The 14,568-nt window shown below is 32.7% G+C and overlaps 1 pseudogene; it reads right to left on the bottom strand.

Moving 5' to 3' along the window:
- Positions 1 to 10,726: 10,726 nt before the first annotated feature.
- LOC131874378 (cytochrome f-like) lies at positions 10,727 to 11,368 on the bottom strand (annotated as a pseudogene).
- Between the last annotated feature and the right edge of the window lie 3,200 nt (positions 11,369 to 14,568).

The following is a 14,568-nucleotide window of genomic DNA, read 5'->3' as shown; positions in this document are numbered from 1 at the left end:
GATCACATCTAGGCAAATAGAAGCAGGACAACGAGTAATTACTCGTTATGCTCATTGAAGCATAAAAATATGGATATGTATATTTCCCAACAAAACTATTAGAACGACACCTGCATAAATATGTATGGATTCGAGGAAAGCCAAGGGATCTCCACAATACTGGGTGTCCCTCATCAAACCAGGTCAAATACTTTATGAAATAAGTGGAGTATCATAGACTATAACTAGTACAACTTATCAAATCGTTGCATTTAAAATGCCTATACATACTAAATTTATTACTAGTTTGCGTAAATAATGTTGACAATATATTGGATTTGGTTAAGTGTTGTCATTGATGTCAACGTTGTATCCTGGTTGGATATGGTTCTACTATCCTGATTGGACCTATCTCAGTTAGACTTGGTGTTTGTCTTGGTTTTGGCTATGATTCTGATCCGGTATGATCAGATCCCTTGTTTTGATTTTAGATGGTTAGTTAATATGGTTATATGATTGTCATATTCAGTTGGTTCATGATTTGGTGCTCTAGAAGCTATCGCTTATGTTCCTGGTTTGTATTTCCTGGTGTTGGTTAGCTCTATTGGTTAGCGATATTTGATGATATGGTTTAGTGATTTTGGTACGACTTATGGAAATGGTTTCTAATGTTTTGAAGGTGCTTCTTGATCATGTCCCAATGATTTGGTGGCTTTGCATTGGCTGGCATGATATATGGTGGTCCTATTTGGATTTGGTTAGATATTTTATGTTATTGCACTGAGGATTTCTATCGGTCGATGAAACGTGTTGGAGATTGGTCTTAGCATGATTTCTAATAGATGTAATTATTTGGGTATTTGAACTAGGTCCACACTATGTAATGTAAATCATAATATTGGTCTGGTGATATCGTGTGATGTAATTTTTGTAATCATGGGTTTACAGGTTTATGCTTTAGCCGACCTTATCATAAGGTTGATGATCTGTATTTATAGGTAAATGTTTGGTATCGATGGCATGAGATGGTATCGATGGTTATGTCTGCATTATCAGAGAAATTTTGATGTGCAAACAAGTGATATATCATTCAGCAGAAGGTTTTGGTGTTGCAGGGCAGACATCTGTGGTTAATCAGAACTGCATCAAGCATTAGGAGATGCTAATTTCACAGTTCATTCTTTCCAGATTGTAGTCTAATGCTTTTGTAAGTCAGTGAGACTTCTCTTTTGTGATGAGCAGCGAGCTCTAGGCGGTTGGCCTGATTGCAAGTGCAATGCCCATTCTAATTATTTCACATACTGCTGCAGAAGTATTATCTGATTGTGGGTAGGGTTTCCCACCATGGTTTTTCCCTTTACTAGGTTTTCCACGTCAAAATATTGGTGTTGTGTGTATTGTGCTTTCACGCTTTATCTTTCATTGCGTTAGTTTCTTTGTGCTTTGGTATAAAGGTTATAATATGCATTGACTGTGAATATTGGTAGAAAACTAATTCACACCCCCCTCTCGGTTCTCTCCTGGTATCAGATCCATCTAATAATTGGTATCAGAGCGTGGTCCTCTCTATAGAAGCTTAACCACTTGAGGAGATCCGATGGCATCTGCATCAAGTTCTACATTCAATCCCTATCAGAAGGAGAGTCCCAGATTTGATGGCACAAATTACAAAATATGGAAGGAGCGAATGAAGATTCATCTGAGATGTCTTGGAGCTAAAGTTTGGGAGTTAGTGGAGAAAGGGTTTATACCTCATGATCCTAATTCTAAAACACCGACACCTGCTGATGAATAGAAGAGAGCTGAAAATGATGTCAAAGCGAAAGAAACATTGCTAAGTGCCCTATCTAATGAGAAGTTATTAAATGTCATAGAGTTGGAGAATGCAAAGTAGATTTAGGTAAAGCTTGAAACTCTTTATGAAGGTGACCAAGCAGTAAAGATTGCAAAACTTGAAGGTTTCTGGGTGAGATATGAAACTTTGAACATGGAAGAAGATGAGAAGATAAGTTATTTCATGGATAGAGTGAATGAGATTGTATGGGAATCAAATGTTGTTGTAGATCAGTAAGAGAAAAGCATATAGATGTTATAACAAAAGATTGAATAGGATAATGGAAAGCATAGATGTCAAGGTAGATGAGAAAGATAACAATTATATCAAATCATATGATTATGGACCGGAAGATGAATTTGTCAGATAAAAACCGACAGTGCAAGAATTTGTTCAGAGCATAGATCCAATTGCTCTGGTAACATCATAAAATTCCACTGTGACTAATGAAGGGTAGAAAGAATCAGAAAGTCAAGACATTCCAAAGACTCCCATGTATGTGAAGTTGAATAATTATGAAGATCAGATCATTGGAGATAAAAGGAAAGGTGTGATGACTAGAAGAAGGTTAGTTGTTGAAGACGTATGTTTAATTTATCAAATTGAACTGACATCTTTTATTGAAGCAAGTAAAGATGAGAATTGGATGAAAGCAATGGAAGAGGAACTAGATCAGATAGAAAAGAATAAGACTTGGTAATTGGTTCCTATACCTAAAGATAAGAATATTATTGGAACTAAATGGGTTTTCAGGAATAAATTAAACGAGGAAGGTCAAGTTGTGAGAAATAAATCTAGACTAGTTTGCAAAGGTTACTCATAGGAATCTGAAGGAGTTAATTATGATGAGACTTATACTCTAGTCGCAAGAATTGAAGCGGTAAGACTATTTCTTGCCTATGTTGCACACAAGAACTACAAGGTATATCAGAGGGATGTAAAATGTGTATTTATAAATGGATATCTTGAAGAGGAAGTCTATATTGAGCAGCCTAATGGATTTTCTTTATCAGAGGACAAGGACATGGTTTGTAGATTGAAGAAAGCTTTATATGGATTGAAACAAGCTTCTGAAGCATGGTATGCTAGATTAGATAAATATATTTCTAAGATCAGTTTTAGCAAAGGTAATGTTGATAGTAACTTATACTATAAGATTGAGCATGATGACATACTGATCATTGAAGTCTTTGCGGATAATATCATTTTTGGAGGAGAAGAAAGTTATGCATGAAATTTGTTGATGATATGAAGAATGAATTTGAAATGTCTATGATTGGTGAGATGAATTTTTTCTTAGGTTTGTACATTACTCAGACTGATAAAGGTATTTTCATTTGTCAAACTAAGTATGTGAGGGAATTGCTTAAGAATTTTTGACTTGAGAATTCTAAACCTGTTGGTACTCTTATGATAATCGGTTGCAAATTGTCAAAAGATGATGAATCTCCTAGAATAAATCCAAGCATATACAATCCAATGTTTGGTGGTTTGTTGTACTTAACTCATACTAGACCTGATATAATGAATGTTGTTTGTATTGCCTCTATATTTCAGTCAGATCCTAGAGAAACTCGTGATATTGTTGTTAAAACGATATTCAAATATTTGGCAGGTACAACAGACTATGGGTTATGGTATCGAAAGGATGATGATTTCAGACTATGTGCCTATATAGACTCTGATTGGGCAAGAGATGTGGATGATCAGAAGAGAACTACAAGTGGTGCATTCTTTCTTAGAAATAAATTGGTTTCTTGGCTTAGCAAGAAACAATCATGTACTTCATTATCTACTACAAAAGATGAATATGTAGCTACTGCAACTAATTGTACTCAAATTTTATGGATGAAACAGATGTTGAAAGATATAAGGGTAAGTTATGACGAGCCTATTGTTGTTCACTGTGACAACACTGTTGCTATTGATATGTCAAAGAATCCAATATTTCATTCCAAATCAAAACACATTTCTATAAGGTATAATTTTTCAAAGGAAAAGGTTGAAGCAAAGGAAATCGGATTGATTTATGTTCCTACTAAGGAACAAATTGCAGATATATTGCCTAAAGATACTTTTGAATATCTCAGAGATCAGTTGGGGGTCACCACCCCTCTGGAAGAGACTTAAAGATGCAGGAATGCATCAATCCAGTGAGCTTATCAGACATACTTTTTGATTCGGGTTGATTAGATAATGTTGCTGCTTAGAGGGAGTAGTCAGCTGTGTGGTTCATTTTTTCTTTTTGGTTTGGTATATGTCCTTTGTCAATGATTTCAAAGGGGGAGATGGTGTTCACGTGAAAAATAGTTAATCCTTGGGGTAGATGGCATTCATGCATTTATTTGCTAATCTAAGGGGGAGATATATTTTAGATCAGTCATTGGGAGTTTGTTGGCATTCCTTGGCACTTGGATGTTTTTCACATTCAGTGTTGCCATCAATGCCAAAGGGGGAGATTGTTGGCAATATACTGGATTTGGTTAAGTTTTGTCATTGATGTCAACACTGTATCTCGGTTGGATATGGTTCTTCTATCCCAGTTGGACCTATCCTGGTTAGACTTGGTGTGTCTTGGTTTTGGCTGTGATTCTGATTGGTATGATCAGATCCCTGGCTTCAGTTTTGGATGGTTAGTTAGGATGGTTATATGATTGTCATATTTAGTTGGTTCATGATTTGGTGTTCCGGTATCTATCGCTTATGTTCCCGGTTGGTAGTCCCTGGTACCAGTTAGCTCTATTGGTTAACGATATTTGATGATATGATTCAGTGATTTTGGTACAACTTATAGAAATGGTTTCTAACATGCTAAAGGTGCTTCTTGATTGTGTCCCAATTATTTGGTGGCTTCGCATTAGCTGGCGTGATGATATGGTGGTCCTATTTGGATCCAGTTAGATATTTTGTGTTATTGCACTGAGGGTTTCTATCGGTTGGTGAAATGTGTTGGAGATTGGTCTTAGCATGATTTCCGGAGGATGTAATTGTTTGGGTATTTGAATTAGGTCCATGCTATATAATGTAAATCATAATATTGGTCTAGTGATATCATGTGATGTAATTTTTGTAATTACAAGTTTATGGGTTTAGGGTTTAGCTGACCTTTGATGATCTGTCTTTATAGGTGACTTTGTGGTATCGATGGTATCAATGGTTATGTCTACATTATCAGAGAAAGGTTTATGTGCGAACAAGTGATATATCATTCAACATAAGGTTTTGGTGTTGCAGGGCAGACATATGTGCTTAACCGAAACTGTATCAAGCATTAGGAGATGCTACTTTCATAGTTCATTCTTTCCAGATTGTAGTCTGATGCTTTTGTAAGTTAGTGAGACTTCTCTTTTGTGATGAGCAGTGAGATCTACGCGGTTGGCCTGATTACAAGTGCAATGCCCATTGTAATTATTCCACATACTACTGCAGAAGTATTATTTGATTGTGGGTAGGGTTTCCCACCATGGTTTTTCCCTTTAACGGGTTTTCCACATCAAAATATTGGTGTTGTGTGTATTGGGATTTCATGATTTATCTTTCATTGTGTTATTTTATTTGTGCTCCGATATAAAGGTTATAATCTGCATTAACTATGAATATTGGTAGAAAACTGATTCACCCTCCCCCCCTCTCAGTTTTCTCCCGGTATCAGATTTGTCTAACAAATAATGTTGAACCAAAGAGATATTTTTGGTAGAAAAAGATTATTGAATTGATAAGAAATACTTTTTTTCTACCAAGGTAACAATTCTTCTGGAGGAAATATGATTTAATCCTAATTTACTTAAATGTATCAGACAATAGTGGATCCCGAAAATTAATGTGTATTCGAGTGCTAGGAGTAGGTAATGGTAACACCACTACTATAAGTGATATTATCATTGCTATAATTAAAGAAGTGACACTTAATATGCCTCTGGAAGAATTAGAGGTAGTTAGAGCTGTAGTTATACGTACGTGTAAAGAACTTAAACGTAGTGATGGAATGATAATACAATTTGATGACAATGCAGTAGTTGTCATTGATTGGATAAGAAATCAAAGAGGAACTCGAGTTTTTGGTTCAATTATTGAGGAATTAAGAGAATTGAATTTCACTAAAACAATCTCATTGGCTCCTGAAGTATTATAAATACTGATAAAATATGTAGAAGTAATCTGAAGCATATTCCTAAAAAAAAGATAAACATTTCTTTATATTGAGCTTGTAAATTCTTAAGAATTAGTTCGCCATGGATAATGACACTATTGCTAATCTAATGACTTATATAAGAAATGTTGATATGGTTAAAAAAAAAACAGTTTCAATAGCAGATACTATTATTACTGAGAACATCACAAGAATTCTTCTACGAGAAGGTTTTATAGAGGATGTTCTAGGAAACATCGAGAAGGTAATTTTTTATTTTTTATTTTAACTTCAAAATATAGGGGAAGGACACAAAAGATATATAAACGCTTCAAAGCGTACTACCAAACCTGGTTTGAGAATCTATTCTAATTCTCGAGAGATCCCTAAAGTTTTAGGTGGAATGGGGATTGCAATGCTTTCTACTTCACAAGGGATAATGACTAATCGAGAAGCTATATTGACAACATATATTATTGATGATAGGAGTCAACAATGACTCATTATTGAGTGTTCGATGTCAGAAATTTGGCTGACAAAAAAGCAATTCAAATATAATTCAATGAATATTATTGAGTAGTAATAGCTTACAAAAATAAGTTATTCATGTTCATTTTTCAATTTATAAAAAAAAAATTAAAAAATTATATATTTTATTTGAATGTCTTTTTTTAATAATTAAATGATTCCTCTCTTTTAGAAATCAATGTCATAGTTAATAACTATGAATGTCATAGTTAATAACTATTCCTCCTTTTTTAATCACTGTAACAAAACTAGGAGTCTAGTTAAAATGGGTACCAAAAATAATTTTGCCACTGTTGAGGGTGTAGTTACGATAGCATATCCTAATGATATGTTCTTAGTCCATCTAGATAATGATATAGATGTTTTAAGTGTTGTATCAGGTAAAATTAGGCATCGAACAATACGAGTAGTACTGGGAGATTGAGTGACAGTTGAATTACTTCTTTACAATTTAAGAAAATGACGTATAATATATAAACATCCCGTCAAATGAAATGATGATGATGACTTTATATCTGCTACTGATCAATATTGAGGCCCATTAACTCTATAAACAAAAAAGAAAAAAAAATAGCATTAAATAAAGGACCACAAATATGAAAATTTGTGCTTCTGTTCGCAAATTTTGCAAAAAGTGCCGCCTAATTAGTAGACGAAAATGCCTTCTTGTAATTTGTTACAATCTAAGGCATAAACAAAAACAGGGCTAATTCCTATTATATATCATGATATGAATTTTAAAAGGAATTTCGCCATCCAATTTAGAATATATATATATATATATATATATTTCTTATATTATATTCAAATTTTTTTTACTTCAAAATATCAAAAATTATAAGAAGATTTGTGTTGTGTCAAAAAATACAAAAAAATTGTGTAAAAAACTAGAAGAAAATATGTGCCACGTAGAGCTACAGGAATATTTTTGCCATGTAAAACCAAACATCCAATACTAAAAGGGGTTATTTATGTTCGAGCAAGTTTTCGCAATACCATTGTTACTGTAGCCACCTAAAATTGTCTTGTTTAATTAAATAAATATTTTTATTTATTTAATTATTTGATCCTAATTCTTATGTTAATTAAATAAATCTTTATTTATTTATTTAATTCACTTTAGTCCTTTCTATCCTTTTCTCATTTAAATAAGTATTATTATTTATTTAAATTATCTCTTCGTAATTTTATATATATATATATATATCCTTTCCTCTATAAATTAAATAAATATTGTTTGTTTAATTAACTCATTAGCCTTTTCTAAATCCATGACACTTGTCATTTATCTCTTAATTCCTACACCACCTACCTTCTCATTATTTTCCAATTTCCTCTACCTATCCTTTTATCTTAGCAGACCATTTACCTTTACACCTCTTAATCTTATCCCTCCATTTTCTAAAGTGTCTTCTATATAAGAGGATACTCTCCTTCATTATCAATCCTAATGACCTAATCAATCTTATGCAATCAAGTCTTCTTGCGATCGAGCTATCAACCATAATTCGTTCTTTGTTGAGCTCTTGTGCATACATAATATCTGAGAGCAACTATATCAAACAAGATCAATGGAGATAGGAGACAATGGATATTGAAACCCTATTTGACATGTGAATGGTAATATTGCTTTATTTTGTTGTTTTGCATGATCTTAGGTATCTCTATTGGTATTGGTAAATGTTTCATTGTAGGACCTAGATTTTTTTATGGTTGGATCTTTATGGTTTTACAATAGTTTATTATCATCACTTTTCACCGTATACAGTTACTATTACAGATACACAGGGGCAAGCAATTTTTTGGTCTTTTGCTGATGCTTGTAGATTCAAAGGTACAAAAAGACGTTCACCATTTGCTACTCAAACAACAACAACAACAAATGTTGTGCATACCTGAGTAAAGCAAGGTCTTTTGAAAGAAGCATAAGTTATGATTAGTGGCCCTGGTCCGAGGAGAGATACAACATTATGAGCCATTGCTAAAAGTGGTATACAATTAAGTTGTGTACGTGATGTAACTGCTATGCCACATAACAGATGCAGACCTCCCAAAAGGAGATGTGTAAGAATTGAATAAATTAAAAATGAAAGAAATGATTAAATTATTTATTTAAAATAATATTATGAATCATAATGAAATATTGATCTCAATAAAAATACCATAATTGAAGTGCGTTAAATCCAGAACAAAGAATAAACATTTTCATTATAGTCATTTCACTCTATCTTCGCTTCGCAAAGGTCAAGCTAATACAATAGGCATCACAATAAGAAGAGTTTTACTCAGAGAAGTAGAAGGAACATGTATCACATGTGCTCAATTTCACAATATATCAAACAAATATTCTGTAATAATAGGCATTGAAGAATCAATACATGAAATTTTCATGTATTTGAAAGAAATTGTACTTCGAAGTGATGAGTACAGAATTCAAAAAGGATCTATCCATGCTGTTGGATCAAAAAAATTAACCGCTTAAGATATCATGTTACCACATTCTATGAGAATAATTGATACTACACAACATATAGCTAACATAAACAAATCAATTACCTTAGACATATCATTACAAATTGAAAAAGGTAGCAGATATATTATCCAAAATCCAAATAATTATAATCCTAAGGATGAAATTTTTGCTATAGATGCTACCTTTGTATTTCCTATAGATGATGCCTTTGCCCCTATTCAAAATGTAGATTACAGTATTCACTCTTGTTGGAGCGGAAATGAGACACGAGAAATTCTATTTCTTGAAATATGGATGAATGGAGGATTAGCTCCTAAAGAAGCACTTTATGAAGCTTCTCGGAATTCGATTGACTTTTTTCTTCCCTTTCTAAATGCAAAGGAAGAGAACAACGATGGAAGAAATAGTATAAGTGACAATATTACAACTTCCTTACCGATTTTGCATATATCGACTAATAGAAAGAGAATAACTTTCGATCAAATGTATATTGACCAATTAAACTTCTCTATTAGGATATATAATTACCTCAAAAAGGGAAATATAAACACAATATCAGACCTTTTGGATTACAGTCAAGAAGATTTAATGAAAATAAAACATTTTGGGGAACAATTTGTCAAATAAATCTTAGAATTTATTCAAAATATTCTAATTGTTGCCTACAAATGTAATGTATGCATTAGGCTCGACAATCGTGACATTAGCCAACATACCAAAACTAGCAGTGACTCCACCAGTTGTCGAAAATGTAAGAATTAAAATATATAGTAAATTTTTCTCCTTTTGATATGTATGCAACATAGCAGCTATTTTATTCATTTGCATTAAGCTAAAATTTCTTTCTTGCATGTGCGCTTCGCTGAAAGCACATACGAGAATTAATTGAAGAAAATCATCAGTAGCAAACCGTATTAAACGGGTTATTTTTTCACCCACTACTGAGCCCATACTGCCTCCCATGAACTGAAAGTCCATAACTTTGAGTGCAATAGGAATACCATTTATTTCCCCTGTGCCTATTTGAATAGCATCGGGTAAACTTGTTTCTTTTTTATAGGAAGTGTTATAATCTTGATAAGATTGTTCTTCCATTTATATAAATTCTTCAGGTTTCCTAGATTAAGTGCAATCTTAATTAGTTTTATGCCAGCATCAATATATTATTTTTCTTCTTTAGTTAAAGAGTCATAAGCTATAGGATATTCTTCTCCAATATCCTCAATATCTTCAATATCTTCAGTATCCTTAGTATCTCTTTCTTTTTTCTTAGGAAAATTTTCTTTGCTTAGTGTTAATGTAGAAAATTGTTTCATTATTTCTAGATTCCCTTAGCATTTTCAGTATATGACAAAAAATTATTGTCACAATCTTTTTTATTGTTCTTGTGATGAGGTAGAGATTCTCTATTTGGTGACATAACTTGGCACTATTTGTACTATAGTGTAGATCATCCTGCACGATATGATCTATCATATTATAACATTCATAGCGATCTTGTTTTTTAACGTATTCTACTAGAATATCATAACCAAACCAAAATTGTTCTTCTTTAAGTAAACCACAATAAAAATTTCTAAACCAATATTTAAATTATTTCAAGACCACATATCTTTCCATCAAACATATCAACATATGTGTTCACAGCCATAAAAAGTAATTTGTTTTTTGGGTCAGTTCTTGGATAAAAAGAAAATATTTTTTTATTTTCCTTGTTTTTCTTTAGTCTTCCAAAAAATAAAGTTCTTTTTTCACTAAGGTTGTTGCCACTACTTTCAAGAACTTATCTTGTGATAGTAATTTTACTTACTTTACCCACTGCTAAAGCGTTATAGACTGTATTGTTGCTTTTGCTCCCATTGGGATAAATTTGTCCTCTTCCTCTATTACCACCTACATGTATGGGATATTTTAGGAAGTGAGTTGTTTTATTAGTAGCGAGGTTTGGTGACAAGATGGGGAATACAATTTCACTATATTTTTTACTAGGAACATGACCTATTATTAGAATATTTTTTTGATTGGGATGATAGTTTTTAAAATAAAGATCACCTATTTTTTCCTTAATCTCGGGATAAATACGAAACCTTCGGGTAAAATAAGAACAACTCCTACATTTAAAGTTACTTTCTTATCATTAGCAAGAACTTGTTTTATTTGCTTATCATAGGGTATTTTAACAACTGCTTCAAAAATGACATCAGGAAGAAGGAACTTCAATCTCCACAGGTCTTTTAGCCAACTGACAATTGACATATACAATATGCCCAGTTTCTTCTTGAGGATTCTCATAAGTTTGTTGTGCAAAAATAGGATATTCATTTGCAATAGATGTGCGATTCATTATATCTATCATTGTTAAGATAGAAATTGATTGAGTTATCCACTTTTTCACCTAATCATCATAAGTTTTTCTATTTTGCATAGTTCAATTTTTTGGTACAATTCTTTTATTTAAAATAAATGGTGGTAGGTAACTATCATAGTTACCTGCTTGCAATTTTACTACTATATTAAACCTAAAGCTAAAAAATAAGAAGTATCACCCTAAAAAAAAGTATAAAAGAGGGGAGGAAAAATAGGGGAGAAATCATTTGTTATTCATTCACCGAGTGATAAATTACTACAAGTGAAGGAGATATAAGATTTAAATGACAGGAAATCCAATATTTGAAAATTGTGCCTCAGTGACAAGAAAAGTTGAAACAAGACCAGATATTATTCATTTGTTATGGGCAAATCCACAATTTTCGAAGATCCAATTGATCATCAGTTCCCAACCATGGGGCGAATGAAACCCAATACATAGATCAGTTACTAAAAGAATAGAAAAAGCTTTTATTGTGTCACTTAGGTTGTAGAAGACTTCTTGATTCCAAGAATTTAGAATGCCAAGTTTCTTCTTACCCAGAATGAGACAAACACTTAGAAGAACCAAACCAATTAAGATTTGCTAATAAATGCGAGATGATGTGGATACAATCTATATTATATATCTTGACCAATTGGATCATCTTTTTTTGTATCTCTACATGAATATCTTGTGAATGCATTTCTGACTAATCTTCCATCATTATTTCTAACAGGAATAGTTCTTCTGTTTTTTCAAATTTTCTTACACTGTTTTCTTCTTGTAAATAATCAATTTTTTTTTTGATTGACCACTATTCCACCAATTTGTAAGCCAAGATTCTAAACTCTTTTGTAATGAAATTGAAATTTCCCAAGGCAATACTATTAAACAGTAAGATATTGTAGAGAAGCAAATGTTCTTATGTCAATTCCAACTTGGTGGCTGAAACCATAATGTAGAGTGTTCTGGATGAAAATGGAATCAAGTAGCAATAGGAACTAAATCCACTTTCACATAAACAATGGAATACCAAATCATCTAGAGGAATTATCGTACTTGACTACCTCTTGTGAAAGAGAGTTAGGTAATAATTCTATGGTTTTTATTCCTTCGTCGCTATGGAAGTGGATATGTAATGTAGGGGAGAATGCAATACTATAATTAGAGTACAAAGGAAAGTAAATACAAAGATATTGTACCAAGTTGACAAATTATAAAAAAAAAGATAGTAAACACGTCAATGCAAGGAGAGTCTTACTATGCACGTGTGATCCAAATCTAAAGCTAAACTAATAGGACCAAAGCATTTTGACACCTTGGTCTTTTGAGTTGTGGTCTAGAAGTTTGAATCATGATGCAGTGCAAATGAAAACCTTGAAATTTGGAGTAGAATTGGGCGGACTGGGGCACTCTATCACCTTGGTCTAGAGACAGGGACACCCTATCACTCTAGTCCCTAATAAACAAGCCTAATTTATAACAACAAACCTGTACCTACTTCATGAATTCTTTTGAGGTCTCTCGGCTCTATTGGATTCCTATAGTTGTACCTGCAAGACAAAAAATGGTAGGGTTGTGGCTATATAGGAGTCCCTTGTTTTGGTGATTTCCACCTCCACAAATAGCCGATATTATAACTAAAAAAGTGTGTGCTCTTGAATCTTAAGCATGTCTAAGATTTCTATGGGCAAAAATGCAAACTACAGTCCTACTCAAATGTGTTAGAGCAAAACCTTAAATGATTGTAATGAGAGTGCTTTAAATCACAACTAGGATGCAAATATAAAGAAATAATGCAAGTTTAAAAATTAATATGATGTAGATATGAAGCTCAATGTAGAGGCATAAGAACAACATGAAATCATACCAAATCCTTAGAATGAGGTTCAAGCAAATCAATAGTTGGTGATCCCCTTATTATCCTCCAATATCTCTTGAAATTTTCATGGTTGATGAAGACTTGACGATGAATTAATTTATATATATGAGACTTCACCTAAAGAAGAACTTTCACTTCACAAGGATCTCCTCGTGAATTGATAGATAGGATCACCAAATGAGGAAAGAATTTGCCTTATATACGAAACCCTAGATTTGAATTTGTTGAAAATCTGATCTAGAACTGATATATTTTGACATGGAATCGGATTTGAATTCGGGACGACCCCTAAATTATCCTCTTGAAATTTGGGGAAAAAAGAGTGAGACTAGGTAGGTAGGTTACCCTAGTCCCAATAATATTTTTTTGACTTTCAAGGAATGAAAGATAACAGGGTTCTAATGTTGAATCATGCTCAGTGGTGTAGTGTCTTAAATTGTACACCCTTAATTAGAGTTGTCCAATTTCACACTTAGGTTAGCACTCGCCTTAGTGTGTTGCATTTTTTTTATTTTAAAATTCCTTCAAGCATTTAATTAATTAATTTAATTTACTCTAAATTCCTCTCTTATCATTCCACACGTTATAAAACTAGGCCCTTAACCCTAAGTGTGCCCCTTTTTATTTCATCATCTTTCATTAATTAATTAAATTAAATCCTAATAAAGTCCTATTTCGACCTTCAATGCTCATTTTCACATATCCAAACACCTTGGATTGACCCACCGAGCTGGATTTGACTTTGTAATCATGATACCTTGCATCCCTAAAAATTTGGAAAAAAGTTGGTTGGACCAGTGTGATTCACACTGGTCTCGACTTTTTCTCCCCAAATTTTGGGATCTTAATTTGGTGGTATTATAATTTTCAAATCCTTATTTGTGTGAAATTTTATCAATTCTAGGTCAACCTATGATAAAAATTAAAGTTAGGGTTACATATATATAACCTTTTCTTTTCTCGTTTGAAAGATCCAACAATAAGGATTGAAGGAGACTCTTATGAAGCATAAGTGTAGGTTTTATGTAAAGTCTTTGATAAAAAATTCCATCATCAATCAAGTCTTCATCAACCTTTTTCATCAATCATGGAAACTTGCGAGATGTTGAAGAATAATAAGGAGATCATCGATTGTTAATTGGTTTGTTATCTTTCCCTTGGGGTTTGGTATGATTTCATGTTATTTTCATATCTCTCTATGAGTTTTTAGGTCTAGAAATCATTAATTTTCAGATTCATATTATTGCTTTAGATTCATATTGTATTTGTGATTTGAAGCACTTACATTACATTCATTTAGGGTTTTTACTCCAAACATAGGTAGAACTCTAGTGTTGCATTTTAGCTCATTAGGATCTTACAAACACATGAGATTCTAAGGCACACACACTTT

This window comes from Cryptomeria japonica, chromosome 3 (genome assembly GCF_030272615.1).
Source record: "Cryptomeria japonica chromosome 3, Sugi_1.0, whole genome shotgun sequence".
NCBI classification, from domain to species: Eukaryota; Viridiplantae; Streptophyta; class Pinopsida; order Cupressales; family Cupressaceae; genus Cryptomeria; species Cryptomeria japonica.
The sequence above is the reverse complement of the archived record's forward strand: the minus strand, read 5'-3'. Positions and strand labels throughout refer to the sequence as shown.